Below are 21871 nucleotides of genomic sequence, written 5' to 3'. Positions count from 1 at the left end.
CAAGGTAATGCTGTGTATACATACAGACAGATAGACAGACACACACATACACACACACACACACACACACACACACACACACACACACACACACACACGCACTCGTCATAACCTACCCCTTACATATTTGCAGTTACTATGCAGGTTTTTTCTAATTTAATTTTAATTTATTTTATCTGTATGGATGTTTTGCCTGCATGCATATATCTGTGTACCACACGCATGCATGATGTCTGCAAAGGTCAGAAAAGAACATTTAGTCGCCGAGAACTAGAGTTATAGATGGTTATGAGTTACAATGTGGGCTGGTGGGAATTGTATCTGAGATCCTCTAGAACAACAGACAGTGCTATTAACCTCTGAGTATTCTCCACAGCCCCAGAAATATATTTTTAAAACTTGGAGGAAGACTAACAACTTTATTTCTGATCCAGACTAGGTTGGAGGACGTGGTGTACTGTAAAGAACCAGAACTGGCTTGTTCACTCTTATTCTCAGTATACTGGACTCCAAAGAGATCCCTGGAAGGAAAGTTTACAGCCATGGAGCACACATGCCCACCCTCTCACCCCTCAACAGCTCTGGGTAACACAGAAGAGACACAGGTTACCCCATGCTCAGACTTTCATAAAGCTCCGTGGTAATTGATTTAATTAAATCAGAAGGATGACTGTCCCTGCCAAGCAAGTCAATGAAGGGTAAGGAACGAGTCAAAAGCTTTGGTAGCCCTAGAAATGGCCCCTTCTCACAGAAACAGGGTCCAGTAGAGGGGTTTCATTCTAATAAACAATGTCTAACATTCATGGGAGTCTCGGAGTGCACCAAGCACTGCCTGAAAGTTTATCCAGGGTCACTCCTTTATTCTCACAACAAGCTTATGAAAGGAAGTACCATTATTGCACATGTTGTACATTTGAGGAAACTGGGGCACAGAAAGGTGAAGTGCTTGAGTAAAGGAAAGAAAACCATATCCAAGTAGGAGGCTCACAAGGAAGCAAGTAGCATTTTCTCAAGGTCAGAAATTCAGGAGAAAACCACACCTGGGGAAATGCACTCCTCTTCTGATAGACTTGGGGTTTCTACTCTTCATACTTCTTGAGCTACGGAAAACACTCGCACATGGGGCTGCTCACAAACTGGGCTGGCCTTGGCAGGGTGCAGCAAGAAGACAAAACCTGCTTCTCTGTCATCTACAAGTTTTCTGTCCCTTTGACTGTTGCAGAGTTCGCACAACCCTCACTGGTTTCCCTCCTGAGTCTCGCTAAAGCAGGATAACCATGAGTTACAATCAGCCTTGCTATATAGTAATTTGAAGGTGGGGGTGAGCATGAAGAGCCCGGGGGAATGAGTCAGAGGTTAGAGGAGCTTAGAAGAAAGACAGGAGTGTTCTCTGGTGTGCAGCTGGCCTTAGACAGCTCAGAGAGGAGGAGGAGGCAGTAGGAGAGTGTGGGCACAAAACAGGGCTGGTCTGCCTCTCTGTTCTCCTTCATTTTAACTGGCACGATGTTCTCAAGTCTTCCTTTATCAGATTTTCTTTTTGTTCAGTCCCTGTCATTTGCTAAAAGGCCACTTTTCTAACTCTCATAACGAAAACCTTCATGTGGCTCCTAAAGCTCTTCAGCTATAGAAATGTGCTCTCTCTCAAGACTGTGAAATTAGACATGATCAAAGGATGTAGATTCTGTTCTCTCCTTTCCCGTCCGATGCCAGTTTTCTGTGCCTGCTGGAAGAAGTCATCCATCCCAAGTCTGGCTATTTAGACACAGAAATATATTCTCTCAAATATTTTTAGACCAGATGTCAGAAATCCAGATGTTAGCTGGGAGGTGGTGGCTCATGCCTTTAACCCTAGAACTCAGGAGGCAGAGGCAGGTAAATCTCTAAGTTTGAGGCCAGCCTGGTCTACAGAGCTAGCTCCAGGACAGCCAGAACAGCACACTGAGAAACCCTGTCTTGAAAAACCAAAATGAAAGAAAGGAAGAAAGGAGGGAAGGAGGGGGAGGGGGAGGGAAGGAGGAAGGGAGGAGGAAGGGAGGGGCAAAAAGAAGGAAAGAAGAAGAGAGAAAGAAAGAAAAGAAAGAAAGAAGTCCAGGTGTTAGCAGGCCCTACTCCTTGTTCCAGGGAAGAGCCTCTCCCATCCAGCCTCTGGAATGATTACTTGGTTTTGTTGGCTTGTGGCCACCACATCCTCTAAGTTCCACTTCTGTCTTCCCATCACTTTCTTCACTACAAAGTCTTGTCTCCTCTGCCTTTTGGTGCTAAAAAAAAATTGTTGCTTGAGTTGGGATGCATCCAAATAATCCAAGATGATAATTTTATCTTAAAAATCTAAATTTTCATTACATCTATAAATATAATTAGAAGTTGACATTCACAGGTTCTAGAGAAATTGGGAGGCTGCCATTCATCCAGGGACATCCCATTAGAAGCACAAACAAGGGAAGAGGCAATGTGTAAGGGAGCAGTACTCCTTCACAGCCGTAGGCCCTTCGATGTACTGAGACAAGGATTGTTCTGTGATCTCTAGACAGGCGCCCACAAAGACCACAGGCTCCTTCTGACACTGGGTGACTCACTGACCCCTTCAAGGCCTCTTATCTACAAACGAGGGCTTGCTCAGATGTTTCTTCAGGACCCTTCCAACTTTGGCATCATGAGTCTACAGAAAATTCCAAGCATATTTTAAAGGCATCTGCACAATTAGAAAACAGACAAAAATAATGTTATCACAGGCAGTCTTGCACTCCGCAAACACTGCTGACTGCTCTTTTTTCCTGGGAAGTAGGAGGGCTCCGTGGTCCATGAATAAACCATTGCATTAACTAAAACATTAACTCTCAAAATCTTTCATGGTGCTAAGAACAACGAGCCCAACAACGCTGAGCCCTTTTGTATATACGGACTAGTCTATCAAAAAAAGAGAAAAAGAAAAGAAGGAAGGAAAGACCCCAGCATAACTAATTGAAAGCAGAGATGTCTGCTAGCAGCTCATGGTGGCTTGACGCATACTAGATTTTGAACTCTGCTAGGAAACAGCATGACAAAATGGAAAATGCATGAATTCTGGTTTCTGTCCCATCTGAGATCAACACTAACTCTATGAGATCATGGCTGAGGATGAGCTTAGTGGTACAGTGCTGGCCTAGCATACACACATCCCAAGCCTTGACATCCCATTTCGTTGCCAGCACCCATGTAAAAAGCCAGGAATGAGGCTGCACATCTCTAATTCAGGAGAGGCTGAGGCAGGAAGATCCCTGAAACTTACTACCAGCCAATCTTGCAGAAGCAGGAAGCTCCAGGTTGAGTGAAAGACAATGTCTATAAAATAAACATACAATAAAAAAATAAAAGGTAGAAAATGATTGAGGAAGATACCCAGTATCAACCTTTGCCCTCCACATGCACACCTGTGCATACATGCACACACACACACACACACACACACACACACACACACACACACACACACGCATATGTGTGCATCACACACATGAACATACACACACATAAAACTTTCTAGAACCTATATACTCATATGGAAAATGGGGAAAGCACAAGACTGGAACATTCTATGGGAAACAGTGAAGACTGGACTCAAGTAGGCACCACTGAACAGCAGCTGCTGGCTGTGTGTTCATTCCTTCTGTTTGCCCTGCCCAGCAGAAGGTAAGCAAACCTGACCTTAAACCAAGTTACAAAATGTCTGAAGTTCACTTTTCACCTGTTTTCCTGTGCTGCTCTTTTCCCTCTCAATAGCAACACTTCCAGGGAAAGAACTTGTCACTCACAGTTGTTTGGGATGGTTTTTGTTTGTTTTGATTTGGTTGGTTGGTTTGGGGTTTTTTGGGGGGTGGGGGATTGAGACAGGTTTTCTCTGTGTAGCTTTGGAGCCTGTCCTGGCACTTCCTCTGCAGACGACATCGCTGGCCTCAAACTCACAGAGACCCTACTGCTTCATGTGAGTGCTGGGATTAAAGGCATGTGCCACCACCGCCCTGTGTTGTTTCTTGATAAAACACAAATTATTCACAGCAAGATGTTGCCTATGCTAGCCTTCGAGTTAACAGATCTCTTACGTAGAATGCCTATTAAAGAGTGTGAGCACAAAGACAAGGAGAGGTTGGGAATGGGGGTACAGAAGCTTCCTCTGAAGTCTGTGGAAATAAAATAAGGTTCCCCACTTGATTCAGAAGGTGAATGGTAGTATACCCGTTTCTAACAAAAGCCAGCCCCAAAGTCAGTGTCTCACTTAAATTCACAGTTGCAGGAGATTTAAAATAAAATGGTGAGAGAATGCATGGTCTGGAGAAGGAGATGCCCAGTCCACTGTCATCATCACATCTTTAAGGTCACCTCACCTGTTCCCAAATATAAAAATGAATAATTTCTGAAGGTATTTTATGTTTTAGTATTTAAGGTTTATTTTTTCTTATCCAACCATTTCCAGTAGTTATTATTCATGAAAACATATCTATAGTTCATTCCCAGATACACAGGGAGTTTGAAGCCAGCCTCAGACACCCAAAAACCTAGCAAGAGAGCAGGAGGAAGGGAGAGGAAATGACAAAATTAAAGAACTTATTGAACAAGACTTTTTTAAAGTTTGGCTAAATAGCATATGGAATTACAGGTTATGTTTTTATATCATGGTACTTCATTAATGCTGCAGCTATTTTTAAAAAACCTTTACAACATAGACAATTAGAATTATTTTTTACAACTATTTATTTTATTTTACATAGATGAGTTATGTATGTGCTCTACATGCATTCCTGGTGCCCTTGGAGTTCAGAAGAGGGCATAGAATTGTTTGTAAAAGGAGTTGCAGCAGGTGGCTGTGAGCCACCATGTGGGTGTTGGTAACCACACTTTGACTAGGGTCTGTTGAGTTGGCCCAGAATGTAAAGGTTAATTGCTGCCAAGGCAGACAACCTGAGTTCCATTCCCAGAGCCTACACAGTGGAAGCAGAGAATCAACTCCTGGTGGTCACCCTCTGACCGCCACACGAATTCCATAACACACACACACACACACACACACACACACACACACACACACACACACACACACACACACGAGAGGGAGGATTTTTTTTATTTTGCCAGGCCAAAATCTAGTTATCCCAATCGATACATTATATCTCCTCTTAAAATATTTCAATGTATCATTTTATAAGTATCAAGATCATACAGTCTTGGAGGAGTTTTTTTGTTTTATTTTTTTTTTAATTAACCCGAGACAGGAGGTTTCATTAACTATCACCAGCATTACTCCAAAGAAGAGTCAGCTTCAGATAATGCAGTATACTTTTTTAATTATGTATAACTATGCCAAGGTATTCTTGGGGAGGAAAAATAGAAGGCTCCCTCATAACCCTTACTAAGAGTCTTACCATGGGGACTTTACTCTTATTTAAATTAAGAGTCAATCCTTTATTAAATATATTCTAACTAGGTACCACGATTATAGGAAAATTAGCTCTATGAATGAGGAGATTAGGGACAGAAGAGAACTGGTTTTCTGGGTTCCTCTAAAACTCACCACTCCACTAAATGCTTTGTAAAAATATGAATTGCTCTTACAATCACACTTTCAGCCCCTCTTTTAAATGGCATCCTATACAGTTACGTTTGGCCCTAGATTTCAAACAATGATTACATAGATTTAAAATACTGGAATTTGAAAAGAATTTGCATGAGTTCTCTGTATGAGTCAGAGGACAATCCTATTTAAATTATTAGGTAATAATTTTATTCCTACTCTTTGTTTTTGCTATTAAAACCATAAACAGATGGAACATAAAGGAAATATTGATATATAATGTATGTATATACATAAATATGTATACACACATTTTTGTGGGTGCCCTATTTAAAACCATAATGCTTCGCATAGACTCATCGACACACAGAGAGAAAGTAACAGCTCTAGATGCAAAGAACACATTAATATTGACGTGATCATTTTAAGCTACCTTTTTTGGGCTTTTTGGTGGGGTTTTGGGAGTTTTGTTTTTGTTTTCTGAAATGGGAGAAAAGTTAAATGAGACAAAACAAAATCTAATCATTTCACTTCTATATTGGATAGGCAGACTAGGCTTATCTTTCTAGAACATTTCAATTCTGTTCAAATGTATGTGTCTTTGTTTGTGCTAATGTCTTTGCTTGCAGGGCTGAGGATTAAACCCACAGCGCTAAGCAAACACTCCACTACAAGGCTACTTTCTTTTTTTTTTTCTTTCTTTCTTTCTTTCTTTCCTTCTTTTTTTTTTTTTTTTTTTTTGGTTTTTTTCAGACAGGGTTTCCTCTGTGTAACAGTCCTGGCTGTCCTGGAACTTGTTTTGTAGGCAAGGCTGGCCTTGGACTCACTAAGATCCACCTGCCTCTGCTTCCCAAGTGCTGGGATTAAAGGTGTGCACCACCACCGCCATGATTTATTTCTATTTTATGGGTATATGGATTAAAATATTTTCAAATATGATTAAAAATGGTAACCTCAAAAAATTTTCCAAGTAGTGGTGACAACTACAACCACTTCAGAAACACTGAGGTATTCTTCAACTGACTAAAGCCTGAAGTTAAGAAAGAACACGCAGCTGTCAAGTCACAGTCCCTTCTCTAGCATCAGGGTCTGTGTCCTCTTTCATTTAAAAGTTTAGATTTGTGGCCTCTAGAGATGACTCAGAGGTTATGAACACTGGCTGCTCCTGCAGCAGTCCTGTGTTCACTTCCTAGGACAGGCATGGCAACTCACAATCACCACAGAATCCAACACCCTCTTCTGACATCTATGGGCACCAGACACACACGGGTGCACACATATACGTTCAGGCAAAGCTCCCATACACATAGAAAAAAATAGATAAGTCTTTTTTTTTTCACGTCTTTAAATAAAAGTTTTGATATATATCAGTTTCAGAGATTTCAGGTATTTGCTTATATTCTGAAATCAGACATGACTTAAAGTTAATGAATGTTAATCAGTTCAGTAACTCATTCACCTTTTGCCAGAGTTAAATTATTGTTATTTACACACACACCAGAATAAGAAAGAGAGGTGCTGAGTTTTATTTTCTCCTTACCCTTCAGTGTGGGAACCTGTGTTTTTGGGCTGCAGTCGGAGGCAGCCGACTCAATCATGGCTTGTACCTGAGAGGGGGAGTGTGGATAAAGAAAAAGCTAGCTAAACACGTTAAAAGAAAAGACAGAGACACAGAATAAAATCAGGAGGGCAATTCAGTCAATACTGAATGCCATGAGTTTATTTTTCACCATTCTTAAATATGTTAACCAAAAAGGAGAACATGCTATCATGTATATGGAACAAACAGACATTTCTTCCTCAATTATCCAAGGATTCAGTAACCATACCTTATATTTAATTTCTGGCCTTGAGGGTTAGGAATAACCACACTTTATACCAAGTCTGTTGTTATTTAGTTAAGACACCCAAGGCCAAGATCAAACATCCTACTGTAGCCATGCCTTTGACCTTTAGGTCTTATGGCTTACTAAGGACAATTTTGAACTCTCTGGCCTTTAGTTAAGATGGAGTGGAACCATCTTTATGGGCCCCAATACTTCAGCTCCACTCTCATCTTTCAATCTTTCAGGGAGACACAGACCAATGCCCTACCAACAGACAGTATTCACAAACAGGTCACTGATGAGCAGTGACACTCTTGTACATGGTGACTAGAGGTACTTAGATGGTTCCATGGCATCTACCTCAGCCTTTAGCTAATGACCCTGGAGTCTTTCTTGTTCTGGCCAGTTTTTTATGACATTTATGATTGCTCAACTTGTATGACAAGCCCTCTTTTGGGTAACCCTCATGATCCCTGTGGGAAATTCAGGCTGTTGGTTTGGAAAATAAACAAACCAGTCAGGGTGGGCTTTAAGTCCCAGTCATATGGTTTCCAAACCTCTCAGTAGCCCTCTGAGGTCTGGACTAACTCACTGATTCTCCCGCAGCTGTTCAATGAAGTCATCTTTGGATACATGTGGAAATGATGGGCGAGCCCAGTTTTCACAACTTCTTATAAGGTGTTTAAAGAAAAAGCTAGGTTAGAAGAAGCACTTAAGCTATCTCACTGTAATTTTTCACAGTATAAAAGTTTGCTTGTAACGAATTGTGGGGGAGGAAAGAAGTTAACATCGCCTGCAATTCAGAGCAAACGTTTAGTTTACAAGTGTGACCCTAAATTCAATCTAGGACACCAAAAGACTCAAAAAAGTCTAGAGTCATCTTAAACCTGTTCTAGACTTTCCTCTATCCTGAACTCTATTATATCAGTTTAACAATCTACTTCTTTTTTGTTTTCTGTGATCATTTGGATATGATTAAAAATATCCATTAGCCATGCAGTTGACTGTGGTCTGTACTGCCGACTGAAGCCATGTTGATGTTCTGGTTCACGCTGTCACAGAGGACCATATTGCAATCTGTGGTCCTGCTGGAGCTGCGAGTCATGTTGATATCCTTGGCCTGTGTTACCATGAAGGGTTGTGTGGATGTCAGTGGTCAGTGTTGCCCCCGAGGCCATGTTGATGTCTGTGGCTATGATGGTATCTGAGGCCCAAGCTGTGGCAAAAGGCTGTGTTAATGATCATAGTCTATACTGCCACCAGAGATGGTGCTGAGGTCCAGGGAACATGCTGGAGACCACGTGAATGTGAATGTTGGTGATCTGTGCTGCCACTGACTGGAAAGGGCAAGGAAGCTACTTTTGCCATTGTATCTATGATTGTAGATTCACAGTTGAAAATGACAGACAATAGAAAGTTTCTGTGACAACCTCTACACCAACCCAACCTCACCCCACCCCCAAAAAAGTAACAGCCTAGACAGAAAGCTGTGGAAGAAAACTCTTAAAAATTGTGATAAGGTTGCTGAAGTGTAGCGCTCCACAATTGATGGTTTCTGGCAGGGGTTCATGTGAAGAATGACTCAATTTTCTTTAAGAGGCAAGCCACAAGAGTCTGACCACAATCCAATGGGGCTTATGTGCAACACAGATTGGACTTACAAGTTGGACTTGTTTATTTTTAATCTTCTTTTTTATTGGGGCTCATGGGGGGAAGACCTGGAAGGTGAATGTGATTGGGGTATATAATGTGAAAATCCTGAATAATCAATAAAATATTACATGAAAAATAACCATTAGCTACTCTCTCTGTGGGGTAATATAGATAATACAACATGTTCTTGGTAAATGTAACTATGAGACAAACTGGTGATATTTCTGGGAGACTACAAAACGAAGTACCAGCTTCATGAATTTAGTAGTACAAAACACCCCAAATACACCTTTGCAAGAGACACAACTGAACAGAAAGCAGATGACATAACCTCAGAGTGATACAAGAAAATTAATCAGCCTCCTTCTGATACTGAACAGGTACCCAAAGTCCTAATGAGTGAAGAAAGTCCCCTCCTGACAGGTGTTGAATGTGCACAGCTCCCAGATAAGAACAAAACCATGACAGGTGAAGGGTATTGCCAATATCTAAAATATGACAATTGTGATACCTGAAAATATGACAACACCCTCAGTCTGCTCCAATAGCACTCACAGGAAGGGTGAAATTTATCAACAGTAGCTAACTTGTGAAGCATTAGGAAACTGCCAGGAGATAAAGCGATGGATTAAAAGATAAAGTATTCACTGGCAAACAGAAGGACAAAGAGACATGATCAAAAGGTGTGCTTACCTGAGGCAAGAAGAAGTGATGTGCCAGCTAGGACAGCCCTGAATCTGGAGTGTATTTTACTTGTTTTATAATTTATTTCATCTAGTATAGTACTGTATAAGTGAAATCTGTATGACATGGCCTTCCATCTGTTAAATGAGGTTAATAAATGCTTTCATATAGCTTTGATGGAAGGAGTAAAAGATGCTTAAAGTATTAATTGTACCAACTATTCATTAGAACTATGTGATGTAATGTCATTTATTTTGTTATTGGAGTTGATAGACAGAGTGTATATGTAAAATTAGGAAGTATCTGAATATATTACCAAAGCACTGTAGGAGTCTCTTGATAAAAATGATAGCTGGCTTTCTTTCCAGAAATAATTAAAATGTAGACTAAGAGAGAGGGGCTGTATACATCCTGTCCAAGCCCTTGGTTTCTGTGGGAAATGATTTCCCCATTTGGAAACTACCACGAAAGCTCCAAGGCAGAGGTAGAAAATCAACTATAAAAATAACCTTCAAATCTTACTTTTTAAAAGTACCTTGGCCACTTTGGAAGCCCATTCCCTATGGAGGGATACTATTGCAGCCCAGATACAGCAAGGAGGGCCTAGGCCCTCCCCCAAACGATATGACAGACTTTGAAGGTCCCTGATGGAGGGCCTCACTATCCCTGGGGAGGAGTTTGGGGGATGGGTTGTGGGGTTTGGTGGGGAACATGGGAGGATGGGAGGGCGAGGGAATGGGAAGGGGTGGATATGTAAATATGAGTAGTAATTAAAGAATTTTTTAATAAAAATAAAAAAGTATCTTGGCCATCTGGATGGTGATGGTTCAGGCCTTTAATTCAATCACTTGGGAGGCAGAGGCAGGCATATCCCTGTAAGTTCAAGGCCAGCCTGGTCTACATAATGAGTCAGCTTGGTGTACAGAATGGGTTCCAGGAGAGTCAGAGCTTTTTACACAGAAACACACACACACATACACACAGAGACACAGACACACACACACACACACACACACACACACACACACACACACCTTGGCTGTCTGGGGGTGTTAGCCTCAGACTTTTGTAATGTCACAAGCTGAGATTCCCCCTTGAAGTGAATTCATTAACCCTTTTCCATTATGTGAGCCAGTCATCTGTGTCACAGGAGTCTCTGCGTTGCCCAGTGAAGTAAACATGTTTGCCAAAGAATGAGACATTTGATTCACCCTTCTTCTCTCTCTAGCCTACACTTCCTCACACTAAACATCCATTCACAACTAACATGTTTCTATCCTTTCTGAGAAGAGCAAAGGGGGTCTAGTTTGGGGCCATTTTCAGTAATGGGATAAACTTAAATAGAGGCTAAACTTTTGTATCATTGGCCAGCCTTTTGTAATGAAATGACCCTGTAAAAGAATACTTGGCTCTCTCCACTGGCTGGCTGTCAGTGAAAATGACTAGACTGTGGTGCAGAAGCTCCCCTAAAAAGATGGTATCCCTAGAAACATTGTCTTTCTAACATTGTCTTTCTATGTGTCCTAACACTCCTCACCTGATATTTCTTCTTTAACACACAAAGTCATTCCACTCAGCCTGTCATATGACCTACGACTAGGTCATATAGATGTACGAACTAGACAGGTTAGGTTAATATCTCATTTCTCCTTTCAGGTTGGCATGGTTTTATACATTAGCCAGATTCCTAACAGGTTTTTCTAGATTTCACTCTCCACTCACCTACTCGTTCCTGCAAATATACATGTCCTTGTTACTCAGTCCTCCCCCGCCCCCATCTAACATAAAACCATTCAAACCCAATTCAGAGGCCATACTCTCCCTTGGATGCTTTGGGTCAGAGTCCTTACAAACCAGAATCCTAAAATTGTGTACTAATTTCAGTTCTTTAGGAATCACCTAAGTGATTTTCCTATGGCTCAGAAATATGCCTGAAATAGCCCTTCTCTTCTAGAATGAATGACCCAGGACAAATACTGCAACCAGGCTTTCTCTGTTCTCTTTCAGGCACTGGCTTCTCCTTTCTTTCCTTCTAACATTTACAGTTCTCATTTTATCCATCCCATGAGGCTTGTTTGTTGGTTCATTTGATGATTTCATCTGGTGGGGGAGGGGGGCGTATTTGTTTAGTTGGTTGAGTTTTTGTTTCGTTTTGTTTTTGTTTTCCTTTTCTGCATTTTTCTCTCCTTCATTTTTATTTTTCCTGAATTGTTCCAAATTAATTTTCTCCATTTCTTGACTTTAGAGGGTTCTGACCTTCCATTCCTGACTATTTGGAGTTCAGCACTACTTAGAGTATGTAGGATGTCAAGGTTAGGCAGACAGATCGTGAAAAGTTAAGTAAGTCTATATTCAAAAGTCCACGTTACCACTTACCAACTTTGTAGCCTAAGTAGCTTTTTACCTCGCTAAGCTCCAGTTGTTTCAAGTTTGTGCTCTAACCAGCTAGACAATCATATGCTGGAGGCATAGTCGAATGCAAACCTCATTGTCCACATTTAACATGATGCTCTCCACTGTGTAGTGTTGATATAAGGAAGAAAGGTGATCAACAAATAGCTGGTGAGCACATGGCTAAATAAACTTTTAAATACTTTATCAGTGACTCCAGTTACCAGACTCCCCTCTGTGTAGATGAGGTTTCCTGACTTCACATTGTTCTAGATGAATATTTTGCTTAATATAGTCACCATACATTTCCTAGGAGTCTATTTCTAGTCACTCCAGAAATTAAGGGTTACCTCACACCAAAGAAACGATTGCATTCATGTCCAGCTTAGTGGGCGATGAGCTTCCTGGGATGACATATAGCAGCTTCAGTAGCTCACCAAAAGTCCCCCACCAGCAGGGATCACAACCCATGAAGCACGTCACTGAGTATCCTGTGCCACCTGTTACACCATATAAAGTCTTCTCTCCCTTCATCAAAATGTTATCGCTCCTATAACCTCAGGGAAGGAAGGGCCTTGTTCTTCTCAGTTCCCTATAAATGTCCCGAGCCTCCCTTTGCCTCTAAGAAGGTCTGCTTCCAGCCTAGGAAAGAGCTGCACAAAAATAGTCAGGTGACAATCTTTTTTGCTGTCTCTCAACATCTTTTTTGGTCTGAACGAGGTATAGCATAAAATCAGGAAGAAAGGGTATCTCCCTTTACAAGCAACGTAAATATGTCTTAAGGTAAGTGTTGTTGAGTCCTTACTTGTCCACCTCTCTCCTGCCTGAAAACTAACCACGAAGACTATGTTAAGCATGAAAACAATTACCACAAAACATCATTAAATAGAGCCCTTGTGCGATCACAAGGTGAAGAGGCAGGAAGGAATCACATAGGCCAAGGGCTTCAAAATCTCACAGTGGGAAGGTCAGTGGTGTAAATAAGAGACCCTCTGAGAGAGAGGTCTGACAATTGTCTCGGGGGGCTTCCTGGAACTTTGACTGGTTCTAACTGAAGTGCTTGCAAATTTCTCACGCCCCCTTCTCTCTCTTTGCTTTTAGCCCATTCTCGGAAACGCCCATCAGAGACATATCTATGGAGAGAGGAGTTTGCTGAAAAGTCTTGCTTGCCATTCCAAGAAAAGTTTGCAAGGACCAGTTGTAGGATGGTGTTGAAGAAATCAAAAGCAACCCAAGCACCAAGTATTACCCACAAAAGAGCAGAGTTCTAGAGTTTTTTGTTTGTAGTGATGACAGTCCCCTACTCTAGCTCCAAGCCTTTCTCTAAAAGTGAAGAAAAGAAGTAAAAACTTATATGTTATATTAAACTAAGGACTTTTGGTATTTGAAAGCCAACATAATGATAAGAGGAGAGAACTATCTGTCTTAAGATCAGCATTGGAGGCTGTAGGGAATGGCTTAGATGGCAAACAAGTTTGAAGACCTAAGTGTGACCCACAGAATCCATGTGAAAATGTCCACAGCACCAGAGACCTGGAAACAACAGTTCACAGTCTACCTAACTGTGAGCTTTCAGCCAATGAAAGATATTTGTCTCATAGTAGGTGGACAGTGTTTCTGAGGAATAACCCCAAGATTGTCTGCTGGACCACACAAACACACTCACACTGGAGTGTTCACAAACACACACATATATACACTTTTAAGGATGAGCATAATCATAGAATTTTCACATAATGAATATGAACCCAAATGGTATCAAATCTAATAAGGATTTCTGAGGCTTAGGAGACTGTCCAAAAAGACCAACCGGGAAGAGTATATTACATTCCTGAATTTGCAGAAATAGCTCATCAGATTTACCAGTTCAGATTGTCTTTTGCATTTCATTTTATAACTTTATATCAGGAACTAAAAGAAATGCTGTATAGCTACTTCTGATGCAAACTCAGGCTAGCAGTTATAAATAAATATATATAGCAGTTCATGTCTAATTCATCCCACAATTATAAATTAACACAGGGGTTCAGAAATGGCTCAGCTGTTAAGAGTACATACCAATCTCCCAGTGGACCCAAGTTTAGTTCCCAGCACCCAGCTCTGCAGCTCACAATGGCCTGTTAATTCCAGCTCCAGGGATTCCAGTGCTTCTGGCCTTCACTGGTACTAGCACTCGAGTACACACACACACACACACACACACACACACACACACACACACTTTAAATAATAAAGATAAAAATCTTAAAATAAAATAATAAGCTAAAACTCCAAGTTATAGGCCCCAAGGTCCTTTTTTTTTCCTGTGATGGTTCCTCTCTCTCACACCAATAATTGTGTTGACATTCACCTGCATCTGGTTCTATATATGCTAAAAACACAGTGAGGACAAAAACCTTGAAATATAATTTGCATTCTAATGAAACGATCTTGAAATTATCCTGCATTTTACTGGGCTTCACCTGTTGTCCAGTGCAGGTTCCTGTGAAATCCTGCTTGCAAGGCCTCACTCGATGCCAATAGTAGCCAGAGCTGGTTGAAGAACCCCAAAATGAGAACAGATTCTTGGTATGTGGCATTGGCCCCTCCTTACTTACAGCATGTTAGATAGTGCGGATGGCCCTGGCACACTCCACACATGTTCAAACTGCTTTGAGAAAGAAAAGGCAGGAGAGCCGCATCCACGTTGAAATTAGGCAGACATTTCAGATTTCCACAGACAACCGAAAAGCTAACATCTGTTAGACCCCCCCGCCCCGTGCTGCCCCCGTTGAGGGCAGTCTGTGTGTAAGTCTTCATATCTCTGAGTGTGTGCACACTGGCGGAGAGGGTGTAGCCTTCCATCCTCAAATCTGAAAAGATTGAGAGATTTCAGTGGGCCCAGATGTGCCAAAGGTCAGGGAGATCAATAGACAGGCCCTACCGCGGAAAGAGAGGGGGTCGAATGGATTCACGGCTGGAGAAGTGAAGCCACCGAGAGGTAAGGGAGTTTCTGAATAATTAAAAAGTTAAGAATGAGCAAACTCGGTTGCCATGGGGGAAGGAGGTAGGGTAGGGAATGAAAAAAAAAAAAAAAGCAGTTGATGTGGTAATTAACAATTTGGTGGGAGCCTGGGTAGGTCACCTCCTTTCTCAGATCACAGCCCCATCAGAAATTCTTTCAAGTGTCCTTCTGCGTCGCCAAAGATGACAACAGCAAATCGATAAGTGCTTGAAATGAAAGGGGATGTTGGCGAGCCCCCAGGCTACAGATTTCCCATCGCCAGCCTTTTCTGAACTCCTGTAGCGTGCCTTGCACCGCCTCTCTTTGGATGAGTTACCTTTTATTCCTAGTCTCAGGACGAAGGTGAATGCTCAGTTAGTTTATCTATTAAATGTCCGCGCTGCCTCCAGCTCTCAGATCGCGCTGAAAGCAGCGCTGTGGTTCTCTCAGGCCAGCCGGCGGGACCCCAGCACCGGGAAAGCTTGGCCTGCAGACTCTAGCAGACCCGCACCTCGTGGGCAGGCCCGAATCTCCCGCAGTAGCGCTTCTCGATTAAGACTTTGGGGGGGGGGGGTGTTCCAGACAGAGCAAAGGGCCAGAGACTTTGCGGCCAGTGGCGTTCTTTTCCACTTCATTTATTTACAAACAAACACAAAATCACTAACCACATAGAAAGACCTGTACAGCAAAATTAAGTAAGGCTCGGACTCCATGATTCAGAATTCTAGATCCTGGTGTGTCTTATTCCAGGATTCTTCCTCCTAATATGTCTTGATTTAACACAGCATTCCCCGGACGTTTTAATTAGGTAATTCATTAGTGAGTCAATACAGACTTTTATATATTCTTTTAGCTCAAGTGGTTAAGTACTAATTTCAAAATGATTATAAAAAAACAGGAATAGACAATACATAATAATTTTAATTTATATGCAAATCAATCAGGTCATCTTAAATGCCTTTTTACAAACAACAATTACTATACTGTAGCATCAAAAATACTGATCGAACCTCTCAGATAATTCGAAACAAGATCTGGACTGGGAAGAAAATTTAGAAGCACCAACAAATCAATAATTTGTGAGGCAGTTAAACATCTCTAGCCATTGGTATTTACATACTTGCTTATAGTCAGATAAAGGAGCTGGGGCAATTGCTTGCCCATGCTGAAGACTAAAGAAAGTAAATGATAGCATGTAGCCCATCACAGTGGGGTTCAAAAGAATAGTGTGCCTTTCCTAAACCCTGATTGGAGTAAGTGAGTCGCCTGTGGTCACCCCATATCTGTCCTTGGTTTTGCCCTCTGTGATCACTGGGCAGAAACACCTCTACTCTAAGCTTCTCATTTTAATTTCCACTCTGACAACCCTGGTGATTTCTTCAAAACATTGTTGAGAAGAAATAAAATTCAAAATTTCCCTAAAAATTATCTGGTTCTGTGAAGCCAGCACCTTCCTCCTGCTCTTAACTTCTACGGTTTTGTATATCCTCTTTGCTTCCCCCCTTCTTAAATCTGATCATCGAACAGTAACCAGAAAGGATTGAAGGAAGTGGTCCAACGCCTTGCTTTATATACAGGTCAAATTTGGGAGAAAAGCAAAAGGGATGTAAGCTTAAAGGTGCGGTGAACTGCTAGGCTATGCTGCAGGGTGCTTTGTTTTTTGTTTTTGTTTTTTAAACCAGGGATTACCAGGCTCTCTAACTGGAGTTGTTTATGTAAAAGTGTAACACCCTTGAAATTCACAGATACATAGGTCAGTGTCTCTGCAGCCCAGGCGCCCAGTCCAGACGATCTGGCCCTTAAGGAACTAGAACCTTTGATGCTACAATCTTGTTTACATCTGCAAGGCAGAGAATTGCTCGCTTGCCTTGGACACCCCCTGTAACCCCTTCTACTTCGAAATAGCGATCAGAATCTAAATACAGTCGCTGTGGCCCACTCTGGTGTTGCTGCTTTGGCGAGGGAGTTGGGGGGGGACCCTGAAATTCATGTCTTAAATCAGCTCAGTGGTTTGTTACCCACCGCTCCCCACCCCAGCACCCTGCCTCCCTGCTGCATGCCTAATGTATTCCCTGGTGATTCTGAGCATTAATTAGTTGTTTAATGGGAGTATGACTAAAAATGTAAAAGAAGGATTAGGAGCGTGAAACGTATGTCCAGCTCCTTCCCCACACTCGAGGAGGGAATGAGAATCATTCTGGATCTTCTATTTCTCCAGGAGCCATTTGCATTTCCCACCAGCTGCTCACTTCAGCTGCACTGGTGCTGGGCGAAGCTTAAGACCCAGCTCAGCACTAAGGGACTGCAGCCGCGTGGACTGGGGTTAACCAGGCAGGGTGGGGGAGACTCCCAACAGACAGACAAGGGACTGTGGATCGTCCGCTTCGCTTCCCGGAGCCCCTTCCCCCCAGCCCTGGCTGCAAATCTCAGAATCCTGAAAGGGAGGAAAGAGTAGCCTGATATTGCACGGTTCTCCAGCGCAGTTCCATCTCTTTCTCTCTGGGCTCAGGCCGCTCTTGATTTTCACATTCTTCCCACTTTTCTGTGGGGTTCCCCAGCCTCATAGCTCCTGACCAGGCTGATCTACTAGGAGCACCTCTTAATTTTCTAAAATGCAAAGGGGACGGGGAGGCAAAGTGGGACATTAGCCCATTATTTAGGAAGGTGGGGAGTCAGCAAAAATCGTGGATGGTCAGAGATGAAAATGTTGTCCAGGACATGTTCCGGTGAGGTGACAACAGAGTTCAGTTGGAGGACTGTTGAAGCACTTTGATTTTTTTAAATTATTTCCGAAGGTTCAGAAACCATGAGGAAATAAAAACAGAGTATGGCTATTTTTCTTTTCCTTTAAATAGCACTGGTTTGCTTGCGTTTTCATTAGGTAAGAAGAGAAAGTTTGGGTTTTCATGGATGTTGCAAGGTTAGAGATGGCTGAAAATGTAATCTCTCATGAGTTGCCTTCGAGGCTGAAGAGGCTAACTCTTTCCATAAAATGAGTCCATCTGTCGGCTGTGAGCTATTTCAAAGTGAAGGGATTTGGCACTCAAAACAAATTGAGCAAGTTTGTTTGCCTGTTTTTACTGCTAACACCAATGAATTGAAAACACGGAGTCATTCAAAAAAAAAAAAAAAAAAAAACCCATAGACCATAGACCAAACAGCCCCCAATTTCAGAGAAAGCTCAGCATGTATGTGGTAGCCCCGATTAGTTTTCCTCGTGTATACCTCCCCTGGGCATTCTTCAGAGTGGTCATTGTATTTTCCTCAAATTACATGAACTGGTGCGCTAATTTAAGAGGAGCAGTATGAATTTAGTGGGAACTTTGTCTCCTACTAGGGACCAAGGACAAATGAGCCTTAATGCCGGGTCTGATTAGGCTTGTTCCCAAGCAAGAATTAATAATGGTGAGAAAATGTAAAGCCATGAGGCACGGTTGTTTTGCTTGTTTGTTTGTTTTTGGTTTTGTTTTGGGTTTTTTTTATACTTTCCTAAAACATACACTGACAGGATGACCTTGAGATCGAACGAAATTCGTCCCACATGCCTGGCAGACGCCTTCACACCTGGCCCTCCAGGCGAGTCATATTTATAGTCCTTCCACCCAAAGTCAAGACCGGGCAAAATATCCTGTTCCTTACCAAAATACAGGCTCATCAGGAAATCAGAAAATGACTATTTAGAAGTAGGACATAGGTTTGGAGTAGGAATGGCCCCTCCAACCTTAAAAACTCCCGACTTCTAAGAGCAAACGCTCACTTGGGGGAAAACATCCTCCTCCTTCCCCACCCCCATCCCAGGCAACCTAATACCACTCTCAGTCAGGAACCTTAACCTCGTCATTTTAAAAAATGAGATATCCGTGACCCGGGGTGAACTTATTGAGTGTAGGTACAGCAGAGGAAATTCTAGACTCTGAGAGTCCCAGGCTTGAGCCGGAGATCCCATCCCGAACCCTGGCAGGCCGATGGCCCCGTCTACCTGCGCTCTTACAGTAGGAGCGCAGGGACCCACCCGCCTTGACCTCGGACACTGTGCCCCAGCAGCGGTGACTGTACTACAGCCCAGGCCTCCCTCTGAAGATCAGTAGCCCCCACCCCCTCTCTGCTCTGGTCCACCCACCTTCTGCTAGCTCACCCCATTTTCCCAACTTCCCCACTATCATCTCCTCCTCGCCACCGCATCCATGCCCCCACCTCCCCTGCTGCCCTCTGCGGACCTCCCCCTTTCCTCCCGCAGGCCCTGTAGTCACTCTGTGCTGTAACCAGGTCTCCTCTACTCTGCAGGCCTAAAAGGAGGTCACGCCGCGCACACTCACACCCACACTCCCGAAGCCTCACCGGAATCAAACCAAGGCGTACTGCCCTTTGTTTCATATCGTGGGCCACTTTCCTTGTCCCTTCCTCAGAAGCAACACAGATTTTGCTCCGCGCGCTGCTAGGTTTACTGTCTCCCCAGGCTCTGGCCCTCCCACGCAGATTTAGAAGGGCCCGGGGTTGGAAGCGCGATCCTTTCCTTTCCACTCCATCCTACCCTCCCTCTTCGTCCCCCCCCCACCTCCCCACCTGGAGTGCGGGCTCCTGCAACCCAGCCAGCTCCGGTGAAAGCCTCCAGCCTGGCTGCTCAGCCGCCTGCCCCTACCCCCACCCCTCTGGGCTCTGTCCGGGACCGCCGCCGCCCCCCAGCACGAGGGGCCTCACTTCCCAGCCCGTGTCGTCCCCTCGGTAGCCCCTGCACGCTCCCCCCGCAGTGGCCCAAGCGCTGTGCTTGCTCCTTGATCGCCCAGCGCCCAACAGGCTCGGCCGCCCGCCCGCGCGCCACTGTGCACTGGAGTTTGGTGGAATCTCTGCTGACGTCACGTCACTCCGCACACGGAGTCGGAGCGGAGGGAAGAGAGAGGGATGAGAGCAAGGGAGGGGAGAGAGAGTGCGAGACCGAGCGAGAAAGCTGGAGCGCAGCAGCAGACAGAAACAGCCCGCGCCCGCTAGCTTTCGCAGCCCCCCGCGTGGATCCTCTCGGAACTTGGCCCCCTCGTGATCCGGGTGGTTCCCCCCCCACCAGGCCCGCTCCACGGCGCTGGCTGTGCAGCCCAAGCCCCCGCCGCCTGGCAGTCACCCTGGGAAGCGGTGGGACGCGGAGACAGCCGCTCTCTCCGGTAGCCGGTAAGTGGAGGCCCTCTCTCCCACAGAGCTGTGAGATAATGCGAGTCTGGAAATTTGTTCCACTTTGGAGAACCTCCGCCCTGTGTGATTTGTGGCTCTCCGGGCTTGTTTCTCCCGAGGTAGCGCAGTTGGCAAACAGATCTTGCAGAGAGCCCTGTTCTTTTCGTCCTCAGCCGCAGACACTAGAACAATCCTGCCAGGCGTTGAAGTCAAGGGGAAGTCAGACATGGCTGGCATTTAAAACGAGGCATCTTCCCTGAAATTTCGATGCCCACAGGATAAGGAGAAATCCTCCGGCCGAGGATTAGCCGACCCAAGATAAAGGGCCGGCTACAAAGTTTCGGCTACTGGAATAGATTAGTCCCTTCCCATCATTACCCACTGGAAAAAAAAGAGAGAGAGAGAGATTCCATCTTAACTGGCAGTTAGTGACCTCTCAGGCCCAAGCGAATTACCTGGGAGCCAGGCCTAGATGCCAAGCCCGCACAATTACTTAGGATTATAAATCCTTTAAATTGATCACCAGTCAACTCCAATGTTGTACACCAGAAGATGCATTTTAACTGGATGCAGGGAGGCAACTGTTTTGCAATCGGTAACTAAGTAAAAAATGTGATTCCAAACCGGAGAAATATGATATTTTTATTCCAATTCAATCATCTTCCCTAAACAATTTAGAAATCAAACTATCCTAGGAGCTGGGACATTTTTTCTGCTATGTAGGAGTCCTGTGTTTTATTAAGGGAAATTAAAATGCGGTGAAACTTTTGCTATTATGAATTACAATAATAGCCATTCATACATTCTAAGCTATCTGATTTTAAGACGTCTCTTTGTATTCTTTTCAGACCATTAATCACAACTAAAGATGTTCTAGTCAAATGAACTATCATTTGAAGACAATACTACCTAAAATGCATATACCGATAATTTCACAAAATTCAAAGCTCGTACGGATTTGTTTTCTTGTTGACGTGATTGAAAATGAACACAAGCTTCCTATAATCAAGCTTTAGTTCAAAAAAATAAGTAGCTACTTCACTCATAGGATGTTTTGCTTTGCCTCAGCAAAACTATGCTTAAGTTATTGCCCTGCTTTGTCCTGTGAGTTGAGCACGGTTGTGCCTTCCAATGCTCCAGAAGCACACATTCCGCACAGCGTTCAAGCCCTGCACATGGTCAGACGCAGAGCTGTGTTAAAGTGGTGTCTTAATTTCCTTAAATGATTACCCACTGCAAATTAATTTACTGGCTAATCACACCAATTTAGTTCATTTAAAACATATGTCCTCATGCCATTTAGCTTTCAGCTTTCCATGAAACGGTTCTGCTCTGGGATAAGAACTAAATGGGGAGGGGAGAAATGGGGAAGGATTTTTGGAATGATCAGGACCGTAGCTTCTTCTACAGTTTCATTCTTATGTTTGCTCATCGGAAACTATTTGTAAGCAAACTGCTCTATTTCTTAGTGCTTGCCTGTCTGTCTGGCCAGAGTGGTACTGTGCGTGCTAATTGCTGTGTAGTGCTTTTTAACATGATCATGATATAGAATGGAAGTTGACCCAAACCAGATTGCTTGGCATATACATTCCAACCAGGATGTGAACTTCTGGCATGAGAATAACTTCA

This window comes from Cricetulus griseus, assembly GCF_003668045.3.
Source record: "Cricetulus griseus strain 17A/GY chromosome 1 unlocalized genomic scaffold, alternate assembly CriGri-PICRH-1.0 chr1_0, whole genome shotgun sequence".
Lineage (NCBI taxonomy): Eukaryota > Metazoa > Chordata > Mammalia > Rodentia > Cricetidae > Cricetulus > Cricetulus griseus.
The sequence above is the reverse complement of the archived record's forward strand: the minus strand, read 5'-3'. Positions refer to the sequence as shown.